The 23,899-nt window shown below is 37.8% G+C and overlaps 1 long non-coding RNA gene across 1 annotated transcript; it reads right to left on the bottom strand.

Moving 5' to 3' along the window:
- Positions 1-2,062: 2,062 nt before the first annotated feature.
- On the bottom strand, positions 2,063-3,512 carry LOC311440229. The gene is made up of 2 exons (XR_014695277.1): positions 2,608-3,512; positions 2,063-2,105 (listed from the first exon to the last, which is right to left on the bottom strand). It is a non-coding gene; the product is annotated as an uncharacterized lncRNA (long non-coding RNA).
- Positions 3,513-23,899: the final 20,387 nt, after the last annotated feature.

The raw sequence follows: 23,899 nt of genomic DNA, 5'->3' as shown, positions 1-23,899 counted from the left end.
TAAAGAAGAATCAGCATATTGAAATGTGCTCAAGCCCTCTTGTCAGCTTCTGAAGCAAAATGAAATGGCAATAAATCCTGATTGAAATGCTGTCTGGATGCTCAGACCTGAACTCTTTAATGTTGATGAAAAGATTGATTGGCATGGCAGGGTGTGATGCTCACCCTGCAAGTGTGAACACTGCAGGGTGACCTAATGACACTTGAACCTGACCCCGCTCTGGGATGCAGGAAGGTCTGATGCTCTCAGCAGAGGCTTTGTTTACTTATTTCCAGGTTTAGAATTAAAATGATGTGGTGGCTGGAGAGTTGTTGTGGAGATGGCAATAAGCCTGCAGCAAAGTGTGGGGTAGAGAGCACAGAACTCAACCCCCAACCAAACCTTAATCCCCGCTCCCTTTTTTAATCAGTATTTTTTGTGAAATAGTTTCATGTGACAATAGTTTCATGTTCTTGAGTGCTTCTTTTATGATGGTTTGGTGTCTAGCACCCTTTTCTTGTACAAGTTCCCAGACCCACTTACTTGTGGTTCAGGGATTTCTTGAGCCAAAGACAGTGTCTTTGTGCTTAATGTGCTCGAAGGACTTTTCTTCTGTAAATTTGGAGCTGTGTAATATTTTGGCATGTTTCATAGCATTCAGAGAGGAGTTCCCCAGTTTTAACTATGAGATGTATGATAAAGTCCTGACTGCTCCGAACCCATTGCCTGAAATTTTCATTTGGCAACATCTAATTTTTGCATTAGGATGGGCAAAAACTAATAATTCCTTATTTTGCTCTGTATGCTTTTGAAGGAATCTCCTTCACTCTGGCAATTCTAAAGTATCCATTTCTGAACACTAACTGTTTCACGTTGACAAGAAATCACTTGGGGAATTTTTAAAATAATATGTATTCACCACATCAATCAAGTGAGACTCCTTCCACTAAATTTTCAATCTTGGAATCGGTGAATTATAACTAGATCTTGATAACAAAGGTAAAAATAAATAAACGGATAAATAGATCAATAACAATAAATCCTCCCTCTTCACCACCCTCCTCCTCTGTGCAGCACATCTAGCTTTCAACAGCTGTTATTATCTTCTCTTGATTTCTGAAATGAAATTGATACACTGTACTATAATTTTGTTCAGTTGCAGCTCTGCTTTTTGTCTATTAGACTAGTGGTGACTGAAGTAGAAGAAAAAAAGTTGTCCAGGTGAACTAATTTTGTGCTACTCAGAAACTAGCTCTTATCGACAATAAAGCCATTATGTAAATCAAAGACAGTCTTCTGGTGTTGTATGAGGTACTTTCCCTCGCAAAACAGGATATAGCTGACTTAAAGGGGATTCCGAAAAGGCTGAGAAAAATATAAGCACTGGGGAGGACTTGTCTGTGAAGAGTCATGAGAAGAATGTGGCAGCTTAGAAAAGAGATGAATAAGATGAGCCAAGATAAGAGATCAGATAATGGATCATCTAGAAAAGATAGTTAAGATTCTCTTCCCTCAATCTCATGAAGCAAGAAATACAGCCATCCAATTAGAAGGTGGGAAATTCAAAACTTATTGAAAAAAAAATACTTTTTGCATGGCAGATAATTAGATTTTTGAACTCCTTGCCGCAGGAAATTGCTGATGTCTAGACAATATGAAGCCTCAAGAAATGGATTGACCACTTATATGAAAAATAAAAATGATGATGCTGAATGTTAAATAGCATTATTGAAGAGATATTACTCCTGGCGATTCATATCTCAAACCAGCCTTTCATGCTGTGCTCTTCTGCATGACACATTGGGATGAAATCTAGCCTGGATAAAGAAGGGAAAAGCATAGTATATATATTTGCTGTGGGGGCTTATACCTTCCTCTCTTCAGTTTATTACCATGCTCTGTCAGATACTGAATGTGATTTTTGACTTCATCTTGGTATGTCAGTGTGTGCCTTTACATAGGAAGGGAGGGATAGGAGAGAGAGGACAAGAGGAGTCCTTTGGCAACATGGTAGTGTGACTGACAATCACTGTGTGTGCTCTTCACCAGAGCCTGAGCTGGAGGCAGCTGCAGCCTCCTATGCAGTCTAACCACTGAAGTCACTGCCTTACATGCAGGAGGTAAATCTGGGAGGGCATCACCAGCCAAGCATGTACTGCTAAATTTATGCATAGCTGAAGGTGCCTCAGAAAAAATGGAAAGGACTGGATAGATATGTGAGTGGACTGAGCATGTTTTCTTTGTTTTGGTTTTTGTTTGTTTGGTTTTGTTTTTGTTTGTTTGTTTTTGTTTTGTTTTTGTTTTGTTTTACATGTCAGTAACTGCATGAGGCTTCTCTCTCTCTCTGAGCTGCTGCTGAGATGCGTGACTCTGGCTTTGGGGCATCCAGATCTCTGCCAAATCCAACAGAACCTCATAAAATCAAGGCTTTCCCCAGCAACTCCAGGAGCATTACGGTGCATATCCAGTTGAGGCAGTGGAGTTCTGCTGGTGTTGTCAGTAGATTTGGGTGTCTCACCTCATTCTTCCTGAAAGATGCTGCATACACTTATGTGTGACCAGCAGCGCAATTGCCACTTGCTTATCTGATGTGTAAATCCCTTTTTTCTCCTTTTATTACTGCAAAACTTTATGAGCTGCTCTTGACTACTGAATGCTTACAAATTCATGGCTGTCACATTGGAGAAAGACAGAAGAGCTGTGATGGGACTATCCAGTCTATCATTTTGGACACATTTCTATTGCAATGCTTTGGTTTCCAGTATAGCAGAGCTCCCAGATGTGTTTAATAATACTCTTGTGAGAAGTCTATGCAAATCAGGAAAACATTAAAGGATCAACTTCATTTTTAGTGTAACTAAATTGAGTCCACTTCAGAATTGACAAATTTGTATTAAGCAAGCACTGATGTAGGTCTCCTACTTTAAGTACATGTTTATAATTCACTGAAGTGGATTGAGATCAATAGGTTTGAGGAATGTGCTTAAAATGAAGAGTATACTTGAGTGCTTGTAGAGTCAAGGCCTGGAAAAGAGCTCATCAAAGGTTTTCTAGATGCAAAGTTGCACTGATAGAAATTTGAAAGTGATTTGAAATTGATTTGATTAAACTCATATGAAAGTTTTGGTAAATGCATTTGGTAAGGGAGTATGTTTGAGGGTTTGGAGACAAATTTTGCTAAAGCTAGTCAGAGTTAAAGGCATTGCCTCTCTCCCAGGTCTCCTTTCCCCTGGCCTGAAGATGACTCTTCCCAGGACAAAGTGGCAAAACATAACTGCCCTACCCCTTTGCTGTTGTGTTTTACGTTCTATTAAACTGCCTAGTAAAGTGATTTTATACTAAAATCTCAAATTAGGAACAGAAGCAATTGAGATATTTGTCCAAATCCTTTTGATCTTCCTGAAGCAATGGGCAGTAACCTTTGGCAATAAAACAGACAAACAGCCGGGGAGTCAGAGCATCTTCAGCTGTTCCTGTTCTTTGTATCAGCGTATGTGTTAGAGATGGTAAATAAATGGAAACAAATCACTCAATCTGGAGTGGCTTCATGTACTTAAGAAAGGCTTACATCAATTTAACTAGATCAGCAATCTGCAATCACCTAAACCTCCTAAACTTTTGACTGCAAGTCTAGACTGGGGTGGGAAGACACTAGTTTAATATGCCTGATAGAGTGAATGTTAGCTAAGCTGCAAAAATTGTGTGCATGCTCTCAGCTCACCCCAATCACAGTGTAAATTGTGTTAAATTCATGCTTCACTGGAGAGCTGTGTAATGCAAGCACACTCCCAAAGTTCAATAAAAAACTCATAAGGCCTTTGACTCCCTGTCTGCCTGCACACACAGTGCAAGTGCCTTTAACACACTTCTGAATAGGCATCACATACCTTGCTGATGCCAAAAGAGACTTCAGAAATTAAGATGTGGTTCTACAAATCCATGTCTTTGGTATCTGCAATGGCTTTCTGGTCTATGTAATATACTAGTATCTATCATTCAATTTATTTCAATCCTTATTCATATTCTCATTTTTTTCCTCCTCTTTTTGAAACTTTTGTAAATGAAAACACATCCCTAAAAATCTCCTGGTATGCATTTACCTCTCCCCCCTGTAGCTCCTGGCAGCAAAGTCTAGTTCAAGTTGAGCTACTTTTATTAAGCCTTTGATTCTGGTGGAAAATAGGATCTTTTTTTCTTTTTTTTTTCTTTTTTTTTTTTCTTCTTCTTTCTTTCTCATTATTGCTAGTATGGGATCATCACATGTTTGAGTTCAATCCATTGCCCAGGAAACTCTTACACAGATGGTCAATAGTTCATGCAAGGAGGCAGCAGACCATGTAAACAAGCCTTTGGATTCAGGCAATATTATTACCAGAGTAGCTTAGTAATAAAGCCAAACCCTTTGAGAAATTGCTCATTGCTGTTGCTAGCATTCAAGTCTGGTCTAATTCAGGATTAGGAAAAAAAAAAAAAAAGGAAACAAAAAAAAAATATTGGATTGCTGGGAATTTTATTTCTCTTTGAGTTTATATATATTTGTTTGTGTGTGTGTGCATAAATATACATGTATGAGTGTAAAAGATGTTCAGAACTAGCCTGATGTGTTATATCTGTCGTCTTCCAAATCTTGGTTATGTATCAGCCATTTTTGAGATGTTCTAAAGTAAATAGGATTTTATACTTAAAGTATGCATGCCATAAATTGTGAGCAATAGGAGATCAATATGCAGTATATAGATTCCCAGAAGAAACCAGTCACAAGTAATAGCCTCTCAGTTAATCAGAAGAAATCTGTCCTTTTGGAAGAAGGATTACTTTTTTTTTTTTTTTTTACCTACTTTTGGTCCAGGATTTCAGAACAGGTTTCACTACTGGATTTTAAATCTCTCTTGATACTCTGCACTACTCCTTAGCACCAACAGTGACAGTTTCACGGCCCTGCAGTCTCATTTTTTCTGCAAAAATTTTCCTCTAGAGATCCCCCACAAAGTCACTGCTTTTACTCATATTGGCATCCGCCGGTCAAAGACTGCATCTAATAAGAATTTTTAATGATTTAAGTTACTTCATGTTTTGTCACCTATCCAGACCACTGCAGCCACACTGCTGCATGAACCATTGTGATCTGAGGAAGAAAGGAGAACATCCAACTTGGTGAAAGGGGAAGCCAGGAAAGATCACTAGATTTCATCTTAATTCAGTATAAATGGATCTTGGTTTAGCACAACTCCAATGCATGTACATTTTTGCTCCCCTTCCTGCTCCCCAACTTCATCTAGCAAGGGAACAAAATAAGCAAGACTAGTAGCTCTCTGTGTAGAGGAGTGAATTTTTCTGCTCTGCTGACCGACTCAATTAGCTTAAAATTCTTTGTCAGTGACAAACTTGAGATGCCCTGTTATTTTCCTTCCCCCCCTTTTTACATTGTGATGTGGAGAAATGGGAAAATGCATGACAGCGAGCAATGTTGGGTTCTAATGGTTTGGGAACCATACTAGAAGCTGCTGAACTCCTCTAAAATCAAAATTGCATAGTACCTGAGGGTAGAGCACCCCTTAAACTGCATATATTCATCTCATCAAACCTCAGCACATGTAGTACCTATTGCAAGATCATTGGGGGCAATATCAGAGGTACGTGAATTTGCTAGCTGGCAAGTTTGTGGCAAACTGGAGGTGGTCCTTTTGTGTATGCTGTAATATCAAACTTTATCTCAGGAGTTTGCAGATATGAAGAGCTTCCAAGAAATCTGGAAGTGAACTGGATCTTTTACAATGCAAAAATCTGATATGGGATGCTAATTGCAAAGACTTCAGATCATGTTTTGTAATCCACAGATTGCTGGATCTGAAAGAGCATTTCTTGGGAGATATGATTTCTGCTTTCCTTCTCACTTTAGCATCTGCTGTTGACTGGAGATGGGCACAGGACAACAAACTAGGTGTTTTCTTTGACCCGTTATGATTTGCTTAAACATAAAAACACACTGAAGAAAACCAGAAGGACTGTCTCCTCCTGGTACTGTAGTTGCTTAGTAATAATCACAGATCAGCCCCAGATGAGAAGGAGGGCTGGTGTGGATTAAATGTCCTACAGTTATGGAACAAGTTGGCAGGTGTGAATTTCTTGGACAAGCCACAGTCCTTCACTTTCTTAATCTAGCATGTACATGTATTTGAGTTCTCGTATCTCTACTACTTATATAAAGTGTGCCAAAAAAGGTAATAATAGTGATGTTACCTGCTGCAGCATTTCAGCTATATGCCATTTTTGTGCATCATGTTTCTGAAAGGTGAAGGGCCACAAGGAAGTAGATGGGAAGGAAGATGCATGTTCACTCTACCGGAGTTGATCAAATCAATAGTTATCTGTGGCAAATCGCATCTGTCTAATTAAAAGCTGATCTTGTGTGTGCTGTTGCTGTTCCTCTTCTGGTTTGGATAAATGTTCTCAAGCCATGTGCAGTGGGTCAGTCCTCTAGTCCAAACAATACATTTGATTTCTTTTCCCACTTTCACCCTGCAATACCATAAGGATTTGAATTTGAACATGACAATGACAGTGTGCAAAATCCATATTTATCTTGAAAAGAGAGAGTACTAATGATTAGAAAAGTAGGAGGATGAATCTTCACTAAAGATACAAAGTCAATAAAGAGACTTGCAGTGACCTGAGCATAGGTCAAGTTGACCTGTGTGGGAATAGAGAGGAATGAATGAAAGGAAAACAAGTTAGAGGAAAAGGCAGCACTAAAAATATGAGCTGCAGCCATTAGTTGCAGCACTGTCAGTTCATAAAGTGCCTGGGCAATATCTTGACTTTCTTTGTTTCCTGTGCTAGGATGTAAAAGCATAGGAGAAAATCAGCCCTAGTCTTGCTGTGTACAGAAGATGTCTGTTTTCCTGAGCAGAGAAATTGAGACACGGAGCTGGAAAATCAGGCTGTTATAAGGTGTGAATTAGAGCATGTCTGGGGAAAGAAGAAAGATCTTAGGGGCATGTGGCTCTGCTGGCTTACTTACAATGATAATGATTTTGTTGTTTTTGTCTGACCACACTTTGTATGGAGATTGTGATTCACTGTTTTATGTCAGCACAGTAGCTCTACACACAGACATGTAGGGTAAGAGGCCTTGTTAAAAAAGAGAATCCAACAATTTATGTCCTTCATTACCCAGCATCCTTTCTAACTCTTGGCTTTATGTATTCCGGGTTGATGCACTTCTTACTGGGGACCATAAAAGAGTATTTGGATGAACTGCAAAGCAGACGCTAGAATATACTGAATATACTATTTTTTTTCTTTTTTTCTTTTTTTTTTTTTTTCTTTTTCATTTTTAATTTTTCATGTCAAAGTTGCTAGTTGCACAACACATAGTGTGAAGGAAGGAGTTCTTCACCATGTGATTTGGAGATGCTCATGCGGATTTTTCTTGCTCTGCAGAGATGGCAAGGGATCAACAGTTAGGATATGTAGGAATGTCATACTCAATTAATTTCCTGAAATAACACTCTGAAGTTGTGTTTTGAAAATGAATTAATATTGGTGAAAAGCACTGATATCCTTGGATAAAGGGCAACAGAGAAGAACACATTGTTATTATTAAACTGTTGTAGAAATCCTCTCTTTGGCTTTGACTGAATTATTGCAGCGAGTTTCCTTGGTGATGTGACGTAGGATTTACTGGAGTGTTTGTGCTGTATAATTGAAAATGACACTACCTTTATTAAACTGTGGGACTCTTAACTCTTTTCTATGCTGCAAACTAGCTTTGCAGCATATTCTTATCAAATTTCCTAAGCTAGAAGAATGGAAGCTGATCAAACCTCCACCATGAGACATCTAAGTTAAGAGCAAGCTGAGGGCAAAAAATACATCTTCCTCAATGTAAATGAGATAATAATAGATGGATAATAAATGTGGCTGAAGTCTCAAGTAACCACTCATAAATTGTTGCCTATTGATAACAAATGAAAGAGTAAAAATGCTTCCCCCTCAAACTACAAACATAAGGCTCAAGGTGAAGAGACCTCTGCCTAAATCATCAGTTTATAATCAGCTTTGATGGCACTACCTGAAAGCTGCTACCAACAGCTGTTCATTTAAGTAAAACAAGTTAATGGTTCTAGTCCAGGTTTTCTTAGATAGTTTGCATCATCACAAATCTCATCTCAATCAATGATAATTGCTGGTCCCGACAGCAGCCTCCCAAGAGAATCTTCAGGGAGCAAGTATGCTGTGTTAGTCAGTTATAGGGCTTGCCTTTCAAAATTATATATCCGGCATTAAATACAGTGGATACTGGACATTAACATGATTTGAATGTCTCACATGCCTGAAATGTTAGAGGGCTCAGATTAAAAGTATCTAGCTTGTTAATTGTTAGTTCCAATTATTAAGCTATCTTTTCAACAGTTCTTTGTTCTGGTATAGTAGGGTGGCAATGTGCTCTGCAGCTGAATGCTTTACAGCTGAACTCCATCCTGTGGCAACACTGATTTTATCACCCAGGATGCAGTAGGACCTTTAAATTTGGAGTGACTGCAGTGCAGTGGCTTTGCTCTCTGATTCTGGGGGTATTACTGGTGTTCTATATACCTGCGTGGTCTGACAAAGGAGCTACAGGACCAAAACCTTATTGTGTTCTGTATGTATATGCTGATCTTGAAAATAAATTACATCTTCCCAGAATACAATTGTCGAATTAAATTGAGTAAATTTCATTCCCTTAAATTAGGTTTGATTTTTGTAATGACTACTCAGTCCTCCAAATATCAGTACAATGGGAATATAGATACACTCTGGTTGAATGTGGATCCTCTTCTGGCTACACCAACTTGATTATATATCCCAGTGGATCTCAAATAAGGAATTCTGGTTCCCTTAAATCAAAATGCCTGCTTCTTTGTCACATCATTAAGAAAAAGTTAGGAATCTGATTAATAGTAGGGCTCCAGGCCTCTTTCACAAAGACAAGAGAAACTGCAAAGAAATCAACTGGTACGTTAAATATTGATAAGTGCATGGCACCGATGATTTGTAGTTTTTTATCTTGGAATGGAATAATATATAATGGAAAGAAAGGAAAGTTATAATGTATATATTTTTTTTTCAATAAAGAAAATTTAAATTATTCTATTCAAGTAAGACAATTCTGTCCTTACAAATCAGATAATCTGATCTCAGGTATTGAAATTCTTCAATGTTTGATTAGTCAAGAAAAAAATTTGATCAGTTAGGTTTTAAAATGTAGCAGCTTTTTATTTTATGTTTCTCCCTAAACCTCCCCTTGCTATCCTGAAAAACAACTGTTTAATCCAATGCTTAACTTCGCAGTTGCTCATAGCAGGGTGGATGTAGCAATGTGATGAACCCTATATTTGTAAAACCAACAGTATTGTCTTGGCAGCCTTTCCATGATGGTCTAGGCCCTCACTCAGTGGTTTTTGAAATTACTCAGGTGTCAGATGTAGGCTAGCATAATCCACCTCAGTACAGATGAGGGCAGAGGGTGAGCTGAAGGATGATGGTTTGTTAGTGATTTACGTATTATGTGCATATTCCCAACCGTTCGGGAAATGCAAGCCTAAGAGGAACAGGAGGGGCCAGGATGGCACAAATCTGAGCAAAAGAACTCACTAATGGGCCAGTTCCCCATGTGTGATCCAACAGAAAATTATTATGAAAGGGCAGTGCAGGGATACAATAGAATAGGCTTAATGTAACCGTGATTTTGTTTGTATTGTTTCTGGTTTTGTTTAAGAATATGTTGAGCTCTCCCCTTGGATTTTTTATTTTTCTTTATTTTGTATATTTCCTCTCGTAATGAGTTCTTAGGAAGCTTACATATGCCAAGAACTGCAGCATATCTTGTGCATCTAATCACGAGCTATGTACAGTTAGAAAGTGGAGCTACGGCTGCTAATCCCTTTTGACTTCCACATGAATTGAAATGCTCAGCTGATACATACTAGGTCACAGGTTCATCTCATTCACTGGGAAAAGTGAGTACGGTCTGAAAACAAACCATCGGCTGCACAGCAGTTGAGCCAGGCCAGATTTATCCTTTTTTTTCTTTTTTTTTTCCAGGTCACCAAGTCATGGCAAATTGCTTCAGAGCCCAGTGGGCTCCATCCAAAGCCTACTTTCAGTTTTGGAGGCTTTTGTGGGATTTACCTAGGGTTGTATCCAAGTAACAGCTAAATGTCTTTTAGAAACTTGATGTAAAATACACTGAGATCCACTGAAAATCTTCTTGTTTAATTTGGACTAGCCCAAAACTTTAATTAAGTTTTCAAGTCAGGCTCTGCCTCCTATTAGCTCATGAAGTTGACTTTGTGACACCAATGTGGCATGAGACATTACATCAGTTAAATGTGGCTGGATTGCATTGACTTGCTCTTGCACATCTATGTACTCTGTGCATAATGCTGAGATGCTTGTTAGAGTTTTCTTTCTTCCTGGAGATGCCTACTTATACGTTCTGTCAGTATGCATGCACACGCATAGTCTGCTTACAACTATTTCAAACTGTTGTTTTCATATCCAAGCATGTCACACATTTAACTGTGAACAAATATAGGAAGCATCTTTGACTCCTTATGCCCAGAAGAAAGAATAAAAGGAAAACCATGCATTTTTGAGTAGGAGAAAAAAAGGATTGCTCTCAGGAGACTTTCTCTTCAGATACTGTGATGAGTAATGCTGCTGTCAATTATTAGGTTATTCAGAAATTAACTTTAAAAAAAAAAAAAAAAAAAAAAGCTTAATTTTAGCCTTTTTGGGTTGTTGTCATTTCTAATCCTGTGAAAATAGGTATCCCCCACTGAAATGAAGAACTCTCAGCTGGATGGAAAATCAATGTCAATTAAGATCACAGTAGTGATTAAGGACTTACCACCCTGGGTATTCATCTGATATTTTACTAATACTCTGGGAGTGATGTATGCAAGCAATTTTTTTTTTTTTTTTTTAAGTAATGGGAAGTTTCCCTACAGTATTTGCTTTTGTACCTTTAGTATAAGCCACCAATTACAGAAATAAGTATTTTTTCTTATATCTGTTTTCATAGCATAGTACTAGGGACAGTAATTGATGAATTGATGGATTAATATAGAATCATAGAATGGCTTGGGTTGGAAAGGACATGTAAGGATCATCTAGTTCCAAAATACCTGCCATGGCCAATGACACCTTCCACTAGACCAGGTTGCTCAAATCTGTTACTTAACACCTGTTCTTGGAGAATGTAGAATGTACCACAGTTTTTTTTTTTTTTTTTTTTTTTTTTTTAATGTGTATTTATTATTATTGACAAACAAAAAGTATGCTTCTGAAACTGGTTAAGTAGTTAAGGTCTTTCTCTATGATATGGAAATAACATGGCAATTCAATCCACCTATTTTAGGTACCAGTTTTAGGATTAATTGCCCTTTGGAAGTCACCTCTCATTGCAGGGAGAAGAAACTTGAGAAGAGAGGGAAGACAGCTTAGTCGGTTGCTTTTTTTTTTTTTTCTTTCCTAATTTTGCCCTCTGATATTCAGTGTGATATGGAACACAGACTAAGAACATAATTCTAGGTTGTAAACTTCATTAGACTGAATGAGACTGCCAGCTTCCATTCCTCTAACAATATTTTAAGTGGGTAAGTTTATGGATTGATCCCATGCACTTACTGGATTTCATGGTCAAAGTGTCATTCAGATTTAGAAAGAAGGAAGAGAAACTTAAGTGTCAGGGTTTGTGAAGGTAAGAGATGTCAAGTGAACTCCTTCTGCATGGTGTCCCCTGCACTTTTGCTCTCCCTTCACACTGTTTAAGTCTGTTTTCTTTGTGCTGATGCCACTGGGGAGTGGCTGTAAAAGTGATGTGAGAGCTTGGATCTTCACGTATACGCTGAGGAATTCTGTGACCTGAGCATGGAAACTTTGCTTCCACAAGCTGAATGTTGAGGTGCATAAAACTGATCAGGTGGTTTCAGCCCCCACCTACATTGGCAGATCTGTGTTTGAGAACAGCCACCATTTCTGGCACTAATTGCAAAATCTCCCAGGAGAGCCCTGTGCGGGGAAAGAGAATAAATTGCTTCCTAAAGTTCAGCTTTAGAAAGTGTACAGGGAGGCATCATAGGAGAATTTTTGCTGCTCCCGTCTATAATAAGGTTAAAAGGTAACTTGATCACAATCTTTCACTATCTCCAAGGAGAATATCAAGTATATAGCACAGAGGTGGGAGAGGGCTCATTAATTTTAGACAGTCATAACAAGAAACAGTAGCTGGAGATTGAAACTTGATGAATTAAAAATGAAAGGAGGATATTTTTTATTTCTGATTTATTTTTTTAACAGAGGTAATTAACAACTTGGCCTGACCACTCAGAGGAAATCCAAAGTTTTCCAAGTTTTCCATCACTTTCAATCTTTAAATTGCAATGAGATAGTTTTCTAAGAGGGCAGATTTAACCATTTCAGAAGTTATTGAACTGACTAAAGGAATTCCTGTGTGAACTGTTGTCATTAACATTACCAACACTAGCTGTGTATAATATAGTCTTTCAAGGCCATTTTGTTGAATGGTTGAGTTCTTATGATATTTTACCTGAATGTTTCTGCATGCATGTACACTTCTTCTGGGCTATTTGTGCAGTTCTCTTAAGTCTTAACTGCACCATAAACAACTGCCTTCATAACACTGCTGCTTGAAATGAGCAAAATTGAGGAAAAAGTGTAGGTGATTGTGGCTCTTGTAACTCATTCCTGGGCTTCTCTCTGAGATTCTCTGAACTCCTTCCCAACAGACAGCAATGTGTCTTAAATCCACATCTTTTTAGGAAGAAAATAATGTCTCTGGGGCTTTTCTTAGTCTGTCCTTATTGTCCTTGTAATTCCTAGACATTCCTTGTACAGTCTTCTCTCTGTAAATCTACAAGCTCTTTCAATGACATTTTTTCTTCTCCATGGGCTCATTTCTCTGGCCTCAGTCCAATGAAGATCTCAATGACCTCCTTACTAATCAATTATCCTCACTTTCTATCAGCTGCAGGTGGAAGCTGTACCATGCTGCAGAGGATGAGCAGAGCAATGAACTTGCAAGAGCAGGAAAAGGGAGATAAAACGAGATCTGTTTAGTACCCATATCAGGAATCAGCACTCATTTTCATAATGAATTTGCCTGTGTTCATCATCACTTCAGCCTTTTATTAGAAATATGACAGCTGAGGTTTCTGTGTCTGCCATTTCCATGGTATCCCCAGCAGTAGGCTGCTCAAGCAAAGATGTCTTACTTTAATCACTGTTGTGAAGTGTTTGGTTGTGGGTGGGACTGGGGATGTTTCTGGCAAGATAGGGAAGAGAAGAGAATTAAAGGAAAGCTTTCTGTGCCTACAGCTTGTCAGCTTACCACTAATATATGTGCTCCTGAACTCTTCTTAACTCACTTCTTTATTGATTTATTTGTACACGTGGTACTTCATGATGAAGGAATATTGTCCACCCTTCCTCCTGAAATACGGTTACCTCTGTGGGGGATTGTGATGTGTATTTAGTGCTAACCAGACAAATGATATTTCAGAAAAAGATGATGGGGAAAAACAGCAGATTTGTCTGATGCATAGCAGAAACTAAGGAAGTAGAATCTTTGCCATACCATTTGTGGAGCCCATTTAAACAATATATAAACACAGCATGCTCATGTGGCTAAACAGTCTTTGACTGTATCTGGTTTAGGGAAGTACAAATCTGGGTTCTTTAGCCACACAATTCAAGATTTTGATATTAGTTTACAGGAAATAATTAATCTTTCAGGAAAGATGGTGGGAAAGCCAATTAAGCTGAATTGTCAGGTTTAGGTAAGCTGGTTGTCAAACCATCTTACCTGCCAGTGTTGTCCCTTGGCAGTAGCCAGGGACTATACATAATCTGTATGAAGGAGCACAGAAGTGCAATTGTTTTTCTTTGCTGGATGGGATTTATCTGATGAGTCTTCTATTGTCTCCTTGGTAGCACAAAGTGTTTTAAAAAAAAAAGAGGCTTTGAAAAAAGTAGTATTTATGTGTAGATAGAAGCTAGCAATGCACGCAGAGTGGCTTTGCTTGAGATGAAGAGGCATTGAAGCTTTGCTTTATATGCTTCAGCTTTTCCAGTCTTAGCAGACATAAGTACTGGGTGAGGTCTCATGTAAAGTGGAGACAGAGAAATGATTATCTGTTTATCTTGCTTTCCTTTCAGAGCGGAACAATGAAATCAGCAGAACACTCCTCCCCTCCTCTCTTTCTAGCAAATAAACCTTGTTTTAAAAAAATTAGAATGCGTAGTGGATAAAGGAAGGTCACCTAGGTCTTGGATCTGCTTCCTTCATTAGCAGCAAATTGTCATGTAGTGATTGCTCCTTCTAGTATTGGTGCTGGAGCATTTAACTAGTCAGAAGAGCTTACAGATGCCACATGAGAAAGCCAGTGATGCATTTAATATATTGCAGGAATCATAAATAGCTAAGACAAGGGCTGGTTATTGCTTAGTTCAATATTGTTGTTTAATAGGAACTCTAAATACACTCTGCTGGGTTAAATATTGTACTATTAACTTCAGAGATAATGATCTTTCTAGATTGAATGAGGGACAATCATATTATGGTGTGATGCATTTCTCTGAGCTCCCCATATGTGAGCAGGGTAATTGAGGGGACGAACAGTTCTGTAAGCCATCCTGAGGGTCAAATTCTCTCATTGTGCATGCTTTCCATTCCCAGAGAGGTCAGGAGGACTTGCTCTATGAATATAACAGCATTAGATGTCCTCCTTTGTATATTTGTAAAGCATCCATGAACCCTGTGTCCCAGCCTGTGGATATTATCAATCTCTAACTAATTATATTTATTCCATAAGACTGCATATTAGTTTCAAAGATAACAATTTGTCTAGACTTTTCCCTCATCCTTTCTTATAAGTAACTATTTGAACGATGAAATTAGTTGTCTTTGTGTTGATCTTTTCCTTTCTCTCTTGTCTAAGTGAGCTCGAAGAAAAACAAAAAAGGGCTCAGCAGAGAAAGGAGTCCTGTTTCTAAAACAGCAGTAATGTTCTTGGAAAATGTTCTACCCTTAAGCCCAGCTGAATAGTTCAATGACAGCATAGATCACATAGACTGTAGGAGTGGAAGCTTTTATGATATATAGGAATACATTTTTAGCTGGCCAAACAAAAAAGAAACCCGGAGGATGAAAGAAATGACCACAATTGCAAGTCACTGTTGCTTGCAACAGTCAGTTCACTTAACTTATACTGTGCATTTGGTACTGGATTGCCTCCCTTTTTCTACTTATGTTCTCAATTCCTGTTTTATTCAGTGCTGTATTTAAATGCTTCATTTAAAGGATTGAGAGTTACTGGGAAGAGGAAATTACACACATGCATATACGTGTGTGTGTATATTTATTATACATATACATGTATAAAGTCAGTAACAAAGTTTTGTAGGCTTTTCTATTTGTCTGAGATTTAGCCCTTTACCCCCATTATGTTTTTGCTTTAAATTCAGGGCTTTTAGATAGCAAATTAATGCTGTCTACATTGACAAATGCTACCAGAAGCTGGCTTTGGTAGTCAGGAGGGACTTCTCAATTCTGTTGTCCCTGCTCCAAATGACCATTTGAATTTGTATGATGGACATTCCAGGTCTGCAGAAACTTCACACAGATGTATAGAAGGAAGATTGTGTTGGTTAGTTATGTGAACAATTTCCTAGCTTCTTGTTTTAAGACACAGAACTTCATGAATCTCTTCAAGTCACAATTAAATGTAATTTACCTTACTTGCTCCATGTTTTCCTGAGTAACGGTGAATTGGGAATGATCCAGTAAAGACTATAAACAGTTATTTAAAACTTAATTTATACCAATCTATTCTGCAGAATGACCTCTGCAAATCTTGTGTATTGGGGGCATTCTGCACTTATACTTATTACCATTTTTTTCCTTTTTTTCTTTTTTTCTTCTCCCTTTGAAGGTCATCTTCAAGGAAAGTTGTACTTTAGGCCTATTCTTTCATGGAGATGAGGATTTATTTTTATTGTTTATAAGGATGGTTTGTATGCTTCTGATTTGGTTGCTGGTATCTTTTTAATTTCATTATGGGAGACTTGCTGCAGGATGCACTGTGATTTTAAGTCCTAATTTTATTGTCTATGTAAAAGGAGAAATTTGAAATGTTTTCCACTGAAATGCAAAGATACTTTTGATTTGTAAGCCTATTGCTGCCTGTGAAACTACTTGCAAAGTAATGACTGCTAAGTTCTGGATATATCCTGGTGTAACTGTTGGGTATGTAAATCCTCATATGATTGTCAGCTATAGAATGACTCATGATACAGTGGTAAAGATACAGTAAAAGTATAGGCTTGTAGGAATGTGAAAGGGAAGATTCAGAGGTTTCTGGTTCAAAATGAGTTGCTGCTTTGCTATTTTTGCGATGACTTATGAATTCCTACAGGGATCCCTTTATTCCTATATTTTTTTTTCCATCTATTAGTTTTCAAATTTCTCATGATTCACAGAAATGGAACTAATCAGTTTGAAGAACATATTCATTTACAATAATTCAAGACTTAATCATCTTTGTCTTCTTTGCTTTGATGATATTTATTTTATTTTATGAAAATGTATCCTATTTCCCCCAAAGCAGAAAGAGACTAAAATTCCACAGTGCAGCATAATCCTGAGCAGAGTCCAAAGAGATGCACTCTGAAACACTTGCTCGTATTATTGAAACAAAACAACAACAAAAACCTTATTCTTTATCGAATAAATGCAATGCAGCATAATATACAGGGTCATAACATGTAGAGGCATCAACCATCCTTATAACACATAAAATAGAAATTATGGGGAGTTATTGAAATTGCCATAGAACAGATGCTTCTTTTTATGAATGGAGCAACCATTTACATTGAAATAAATGTCTATCATTCTGAACTGACATCATAAGGTAGCATGTCCACACTTATTCTTCTTGGAAATATGAAAAATAGCAAAGCATTCTCCAGTCGTTTTGATACAAGAATAAAGAAAAAGCACATTGAGCCAGAGCTGTGTATATTGGCTGGTGGAGAAGTCAGTTGTCTAATAAAAGTAAGAGCTCCATTAAGGGAAATTATAGATTTAACTTCTGATGTGAATGGGATGTTCTGTTGTGTTTAAAACTATGAGGAAAAAATATTCTGCGAAACTGTAGTTGCACTCGTCTGATCTTTGCTATGTATAGAGGTTTAGAACATGCCTGGAGGGAAAGAACAAGTAAAGGCCTGGATATGAGTAGAAAGCAGGGCAACTTACAACTCAGGTTTGCTAGAAATTGGTTATATTAAGTAAATATGATTATTATATATATATATATATTTTTTTTTTTTGCGGGGGGAGGAGGGGGTGGTTGGGGAGGTGGGGTGGTCAAATAAACATTCCTCTCCACAAGGTAAAAGTAGATCCCTTATTTTTTCTGTCTTTAGTAAAGCATTTTATGTGATTACGTGCAAAATTTTGAATTAAAAATATAGATTTGAAAAATGAGGGAAGAAATAATTAAGAGAATATTGAATGTGGGAAGGTTGGACTAGAAGTAGTCTACTAGCTAAGTTACCTGAGGACTGTTCTTGGGGTCTTTTTTTTTTTTTTTTTTTTTTTTTTGTGTGTGTGTGTGATATTTTTATTAGGGACTTCGGTGCAGTAAGAATTTGCTGATGGTACAATATTTAGAGACAGCCATACAGACGAACGACAGGATATCATTCAAATGAACTCAATGACCTTCAAAGAAAGTAACAGAAATGGAAGAAAATTCAAGCTAGCAAAGGGCAAGTTCATACACTTAGGGACTAATCATAAGATTTTTCACATTTAGGATGGGAACTGTGCAGTGGAAATGACAGAGGAGGAAAAGGAAATGGATTAATCGAACAGCAGATGACTGCATGCCTTTGTCTTGCAGTACTTTAAGATAGACAAATAGGACTTTTCAGCATACCCAGATAAGTAATGTCCAATTGAGACAAAGAAGTATGAATTTCATGGTAGAAGACAGTGATACAAAGAAAATCATTGCATAGTGCCACGTGATGGTGAGACCATCTGAAATGCCATGCTGAGTCCTGGTGGCTCCTAGAAGATAAAGCTTTGAGGTCTGGGACACCTGCAAGTGAGGTCTAACACGAAGATGAATTAAAGGAAACTGACACAGGCTGGTTTGACAGCCATGGCAAAAACTGAGGAAAGTCTGGAAGGGGATCAGGGAAACTTTTTTAGGCTGGACTTGTCCTGTATAAACAGCATGTGGACCAGAGCTATTGAAATTAACATCTTTTTCTGTCCATCAGGAAAGGTGTGTCCTGCTGCATGACTGTGTACTGGGCCCATGGGGCAGCAGTGGAGGGAGATGCACACCCCTCCAGGGTGAGACTAGGGTGTGTTTTCTACTTTCCTGTTGTATGGAGAGAGTCATGATCTGAATATAGTAATTCCTACATCTGGACAAGTAGGGTACCACAAGTGCAGTGGACACAGGAGATAACTTAGGTGCTGAAAACTGCACTAAATAGGTGGTGTTAGGCTTGAATCTGCTCCTCTAAGGACTGTTTCTAGTCCCAGTGATTTGTGCTGTTAACTTTAATCCCTCAGGACATCCCTGGGTTCTGCTCTAAACATCTACTGATTCCAATATTGCTACTCTTAGGATGTATGCTGGACCCAACATATTTCTGATCAATTGCCAGACTGTGTCTGAACTCAGGCACCACATGAATATTTATATAATCATAGAAAACTTGATTTTATATTTAACTGCACTATTGAACATCATGATCTATGCTCTGTGATCTGCTATCTGGCACCATCTGAGACGTCAAGCTGCTATGTCAAAGGTTTCAAATAGGTACGCATGATTTCAGTCTAAGTCACCTCTACTTCTAGAAATTAATTAAACATTATCAAATTAGTCACAGCTTGATGACTATCAGCCTCTTGCTATAATTAAGATACAAGAATTATACAAAAGCTTCCACTTACCAGGTAGGCAAAATCTACTGCTACTCCATCTTTTTCTGCAGTAAACTTTTTTAATTTTATATTTAATAATAACAGGATAAAATTCAGTGAAGAGAAGTGCAAAACATGGTACATACGAGAAATTCTGTTGTACTAACACAAAATGGAAACTATCTGGCTCAGCAGCAGTAGTCCTAGGAAGAATATGATTTGAAGAAATATGAATATGAAGAAAATTTTGGTCTGTTCGGTCTGGAAAAGAAGAGTCTGAAAGGGAGGCTTTAAAGCTTTTGAGTACATGTGGATTGTTATAAAACTGATTACAGTTTTATTGATTTGTATATATTGATTGCTGTACATGGAATGTTGAGCAAGGAGTTGAAATAGAAGGAAGGAAGATTAGAGATGTATACTAAGCTGGTGAATCTGGAATGTATTTTTAGATAAATCTATTTCTGGGGTTATCTAAGCAAGCTATGTCCTGCCTCAAAGTAGGGAAGAGTGTCTACCCTCTTCGAATGTTAGGATTCAAAGCAATTTACAATAACGGAGGACATGACCAGTAATGTATGAGCCTGACATATCTACTGAGAATCTTACATAATTGCATGAAACTGATGATTTCACTGTTTCCAAATGCAATGGGGTTCTCAAAGTCTGATAGGAACACTTATCATAAAGGATTTGTTATTTATTTGCTTCTCCTGGAAAACTGTGTCCTTTCTGTTGTTAATTAGGTTGGCAGCTTGGAGATGCAATGCATGGAACAAATGTGCAAACACAGGTCCAGTGTAAAAATCAATTTCCAAAGACAAGGAGTATCTCATTTATAATCAGGCACTGTGTGTTAACAAAATTAAGATGAAATACAGCTGTGAATAGTTCAGGAAGGATAATCATCTGATGAAATCAACAGAATTTCCCGCCTTAGATAATTCTGTTTTTAATAACTTGGTCTTTCAGAGTGCTGTAAATCTTTGGGATGATGCTGCATCCTTGGTGAAAGTCAAGGAAATGAAAACATCATGCACAAAAAGTGTGTACCTTACTAGTTCACTGAATCAAGTCTTAGAGCTATTAAGAAAGACTCTATAACTTAAAGAAAATGCCACTGTTATGATTACTTGTCTTATTCTGGGAGGACTCATCTTCCATAGAAACCTGTTACAAATTCATCATGTCTAAATGGATAAGGAAAAAGACATAAACAAAGCATTTCTTTCACCAGGTGAAATTCCTTTTTAACTTGGGAGAGACAAGTTAACAAGTATGACAGCTAACTGCGGAGGAGGAAACTCCATTTATGACATCCTCCTTATGGCAGAGATTTTTTCTAATGGCCTTAGAAGATCCCTTACAATTAACTTGAGGCAGATGACTAACTCCCATAGACAGTTTCCAACACATCAATCTGCCTTTCCAGGTAAAGGTGCGAGTGATTTTTTTCCCTACTTTTATTTTTTTCCTCCTATATTTGATTACTACAGGCTCTTATTCACTTGGAAAATTTGTACAGCAATTCAAATCACAAACTGCGCTTAAAAACGGCTAGAGCTACTTTGTCAGAGCCAGATCTGCAGTGCCTGCTCCACTACCTGTTTATTGCAGCACTCTGTAGTGCACACAGCCACAGCAAGGGGCTTTGATAACATACAGATCCAGTTTTCTTCCATCATTCTGCAAACATCTGAGGGTGTAAAGCATGTGTTTGTCTGCACAATGTTCTGATAATGGTTGATTCAGATTCATCCCAGTGTGTCAGAACATATGGAGCAGGCCGGGAGGGTGAAGGCAGTGCCTTGTGGAGTGACTCCCAAACAACATAACTTGGACTTTCAGACCAGCCAGCAGGTGCTGATGAATCCTGAAGGCGACCTAATAATTTTTGTTTGGGAAGGGGCTGGCGAATGATGGATTTGAGGCTGGACCTCCCATCTGTTACTGATTCATCTTCCACTGAAGCTAAAGAATGAGAATGAGCAACCAGGCAAAAGTTTCATCTGGCTGTCTGGGGATCATGTTACCAAGCCAGACGGCAGTCATTTAACTTTCTTCTCTCGTAAGACCAGTATATACTGGCAGAAATTTATTGTTTCTTCATTACTAAGGATTTACTGGATGCTTTGTTGTTCTTGGGGGATGTATAGGGAAAGGCAATATTTCCTTCTTTGTAAATGTGACCTTTCCTATCTGGATATTTTTTAGCCAGCTATATTTTGCTTGTATGAGACAAATGTGTACAGCATTACAGAGGACAAAGTCCCAATGGAGGATTAATAAGGATATTCCTGCATGGTGAGGAATACTTAGCTGTGTCATTATCTAAATTTTCATGTAGAATATTTTCATGGGGCTGTGATGTAGCACCAAATGGCTGTAGAAAATCTCCAGATTGAACTGAAGGGAGAAAAGCAATGAATTGTAAGGAAGAAAAAAAAGACCAGATCCGTAATGATTGAATTAGTGATGCTTGCTTAAATATAATGACACTTACATCTGCAGAAATATTGGTCACATCCACTGCAGACAGGGACCTGGGACTGTGGGAACACAGACCCCAGAATGACATGGATTGCGTGCTGAAGACCAGTCTGTTTTCAAACAAAGTGAGCGCTGCTTGTTTTTGCAAAAGGGCAAATCTGCTCTAGATTAGCTCTAATTAGCCTCCTGTCTCTATGGTTGCAAATGAATTACTTTTTTTTTTTTTTTTTTTTTAATGCTGTAAATCTCTTTTTAGTCTGTAAAAAGTCTGTCATTTATTTTCAAAGCAGCTGTGGATTTCTGATAGATGGACATCTGCTCTGGTTGTTGTATCAGTCTAACACATTCATGGTGGCTTTTCCCATCATCTTGCTATGCAGTCATCTCTTGCCAAATCAGTTGAAGTAGTGAGAAGAAGCAGGAGGAAACCATCTTTGATCTTTGGAACTTAAGGTTTAAGGCTGCTACGTGTATGCTGATTATTGAAATTAGCTGAAAATACAAAACACCATTTTATTATACATTTTAAAATATCTTTATACGCTGGAAACAGACTCTCTATGACATTCAAAGAAATTGAAAAAAAATCCAGATGGAACATATGTAAGGTGAACAAGTTATTTATTGGAAAATTGCTCTCAGAGCACCTGCTAGTGGTTCCTAATCAAACTGGGAGGATATGTGGCATTGTGTGTACAGGAAACTTGCTTGACACTAGTACTATTCATTATTTTTATTAATACTAATCTTTCATTAATAAGCTAAAATATTAATTTATTAGCATCTTCTGTGGTGTAATGAGTATAGCTTACTGATGCCATAAAACTGGGAAAGTCTGCAAATGCCATAGGCACTGAGGAGAATTCAAAATTATCCTCATAAATCAGAGGAGCTGTGCAAAAAACAAAACAAAAAAAATTGTGATGAAATAAGAGCAAATGAAAAGTATCACACAGAAGTTGAAGATTACTAGGCTCAGCAGACTTTCTGCAGGAGTGGATCTAAGGCTTCTGTAAAGTTACAAACCATTGAGCACCGGGAATACCACAGTACTGCAGAAACACCAGAAAACTTTTACCTAAATGTAGGGGAAGAAGTGTTGCAGGTAAAATGCTTTTAAAACAAAACAACTCAGCTACAATTATTGTTTTGCTTATTGGCTCCACGCTTTAAGAAAAATGAAGGAAAATTGAAAAAACAGGCTTATGGGTAGCCACGGAAATTATCCCAGCATCTAGAAAGAGCCAAGCTAACTGATTATGAAAACTTCACTGGAGTTAATGAAGATGAGATTGGAAAAAAAAAATGGTATTGATGTAAATACGCATTGATGTCTTGCTGCACAATCAGGGAACAGACCAAATGATATCTTGGAGTTGTGCTCAGCTATGTGGCTTCTGTTCGTTTTTTTTCTATTGCAAGATGAATTTTCCCCACCTTTAAAAAAAAAAAAAAAAAAAAAAGTAAAAATCCTAAAAACTTATTTGATCAGAAATCTGGAAGAAAACTATACAGTATTTTAGCAGGTATCTATCCCATTTATGGAATTACATGGGATAACACAGGATAACTGTGCCTGATACCCAGACTTCAGGAATGGAAATGTCAACTACATCTTTGTAGCACGGTAATAACAAGAATGAAGTGAAACCATGTCTCTAAATCACGTAGTCTTGTACAAACCAAGTTTGAAAGAGACCTTTTGACCATAGAATAAGGGGTGTGTAGTGTGAAGGAGTTTAACAAGGATAAGGCTTTATCCTTAGACCTTCAAGCTGAGCAGTGTGCAAGGAGGTGTGAAATGGCCTGTCTTCTGTTCTCCTTGCCCAGAGTAACCCATTTACAACTTGCATTTAGAACAACATCTGTGTGTGATGCTGCTTCAGTGGGGACTGTCAGTAACACCCCAAAGCTGCTTTTAATATTAAGCATAATCTTATCTTTTTATAAAATATTTATATGTGCTTAGAGCAAAGATAAGAAAAACTAACTTCTTGGGCTCAGCATCTCACTTGGACTTCAATATTTATTAAATCTTTTTGCTGCCTATGTCTCCTCTTCTTGTCTTAATCTATTGAAACTTGGTAGGATTGTGATGCTGAGACAATTTTGTGCCAGCCAACATGGGAATTGCTTCACTCTTTTCACTACCAACATAGTAGCATCTGTTTTTCAGATGTGATGCCAAAAGAGAAACACACTCTTCTACTTAGGTATCCTGCAGTACCAAGATCAATTATACAAAATCCATGCTCTTGGGCTTTAAAGACTGTAGATAGTGAGGATTTGGAAATTAGATTGAAGTAGTTAAGTGTTGCAAATTTCCCCTCTTGAGTGGCTGTGGATTGATATGGCTGCTTAAAGGATTCTTTGGCAAATGGATTGCATTTCCTAGTGGGACTTGTGTTGTGA

The sequence above is a fragment of the Aythya ferina genome, assembly GCF_964211825.1.
Source record: "Aythya ferina genome assembly, chromosome: 7".
In the NCBI taxonomy this organism is placed as follows: Eukaryota; Metazoa; Chordata; class Aves; order Anseriformes; family Anatidae; genus Aythya; species Aythya ferina.
This window is presented reverse-complemented; position numbering and strand designations above follow the sequence as displayed.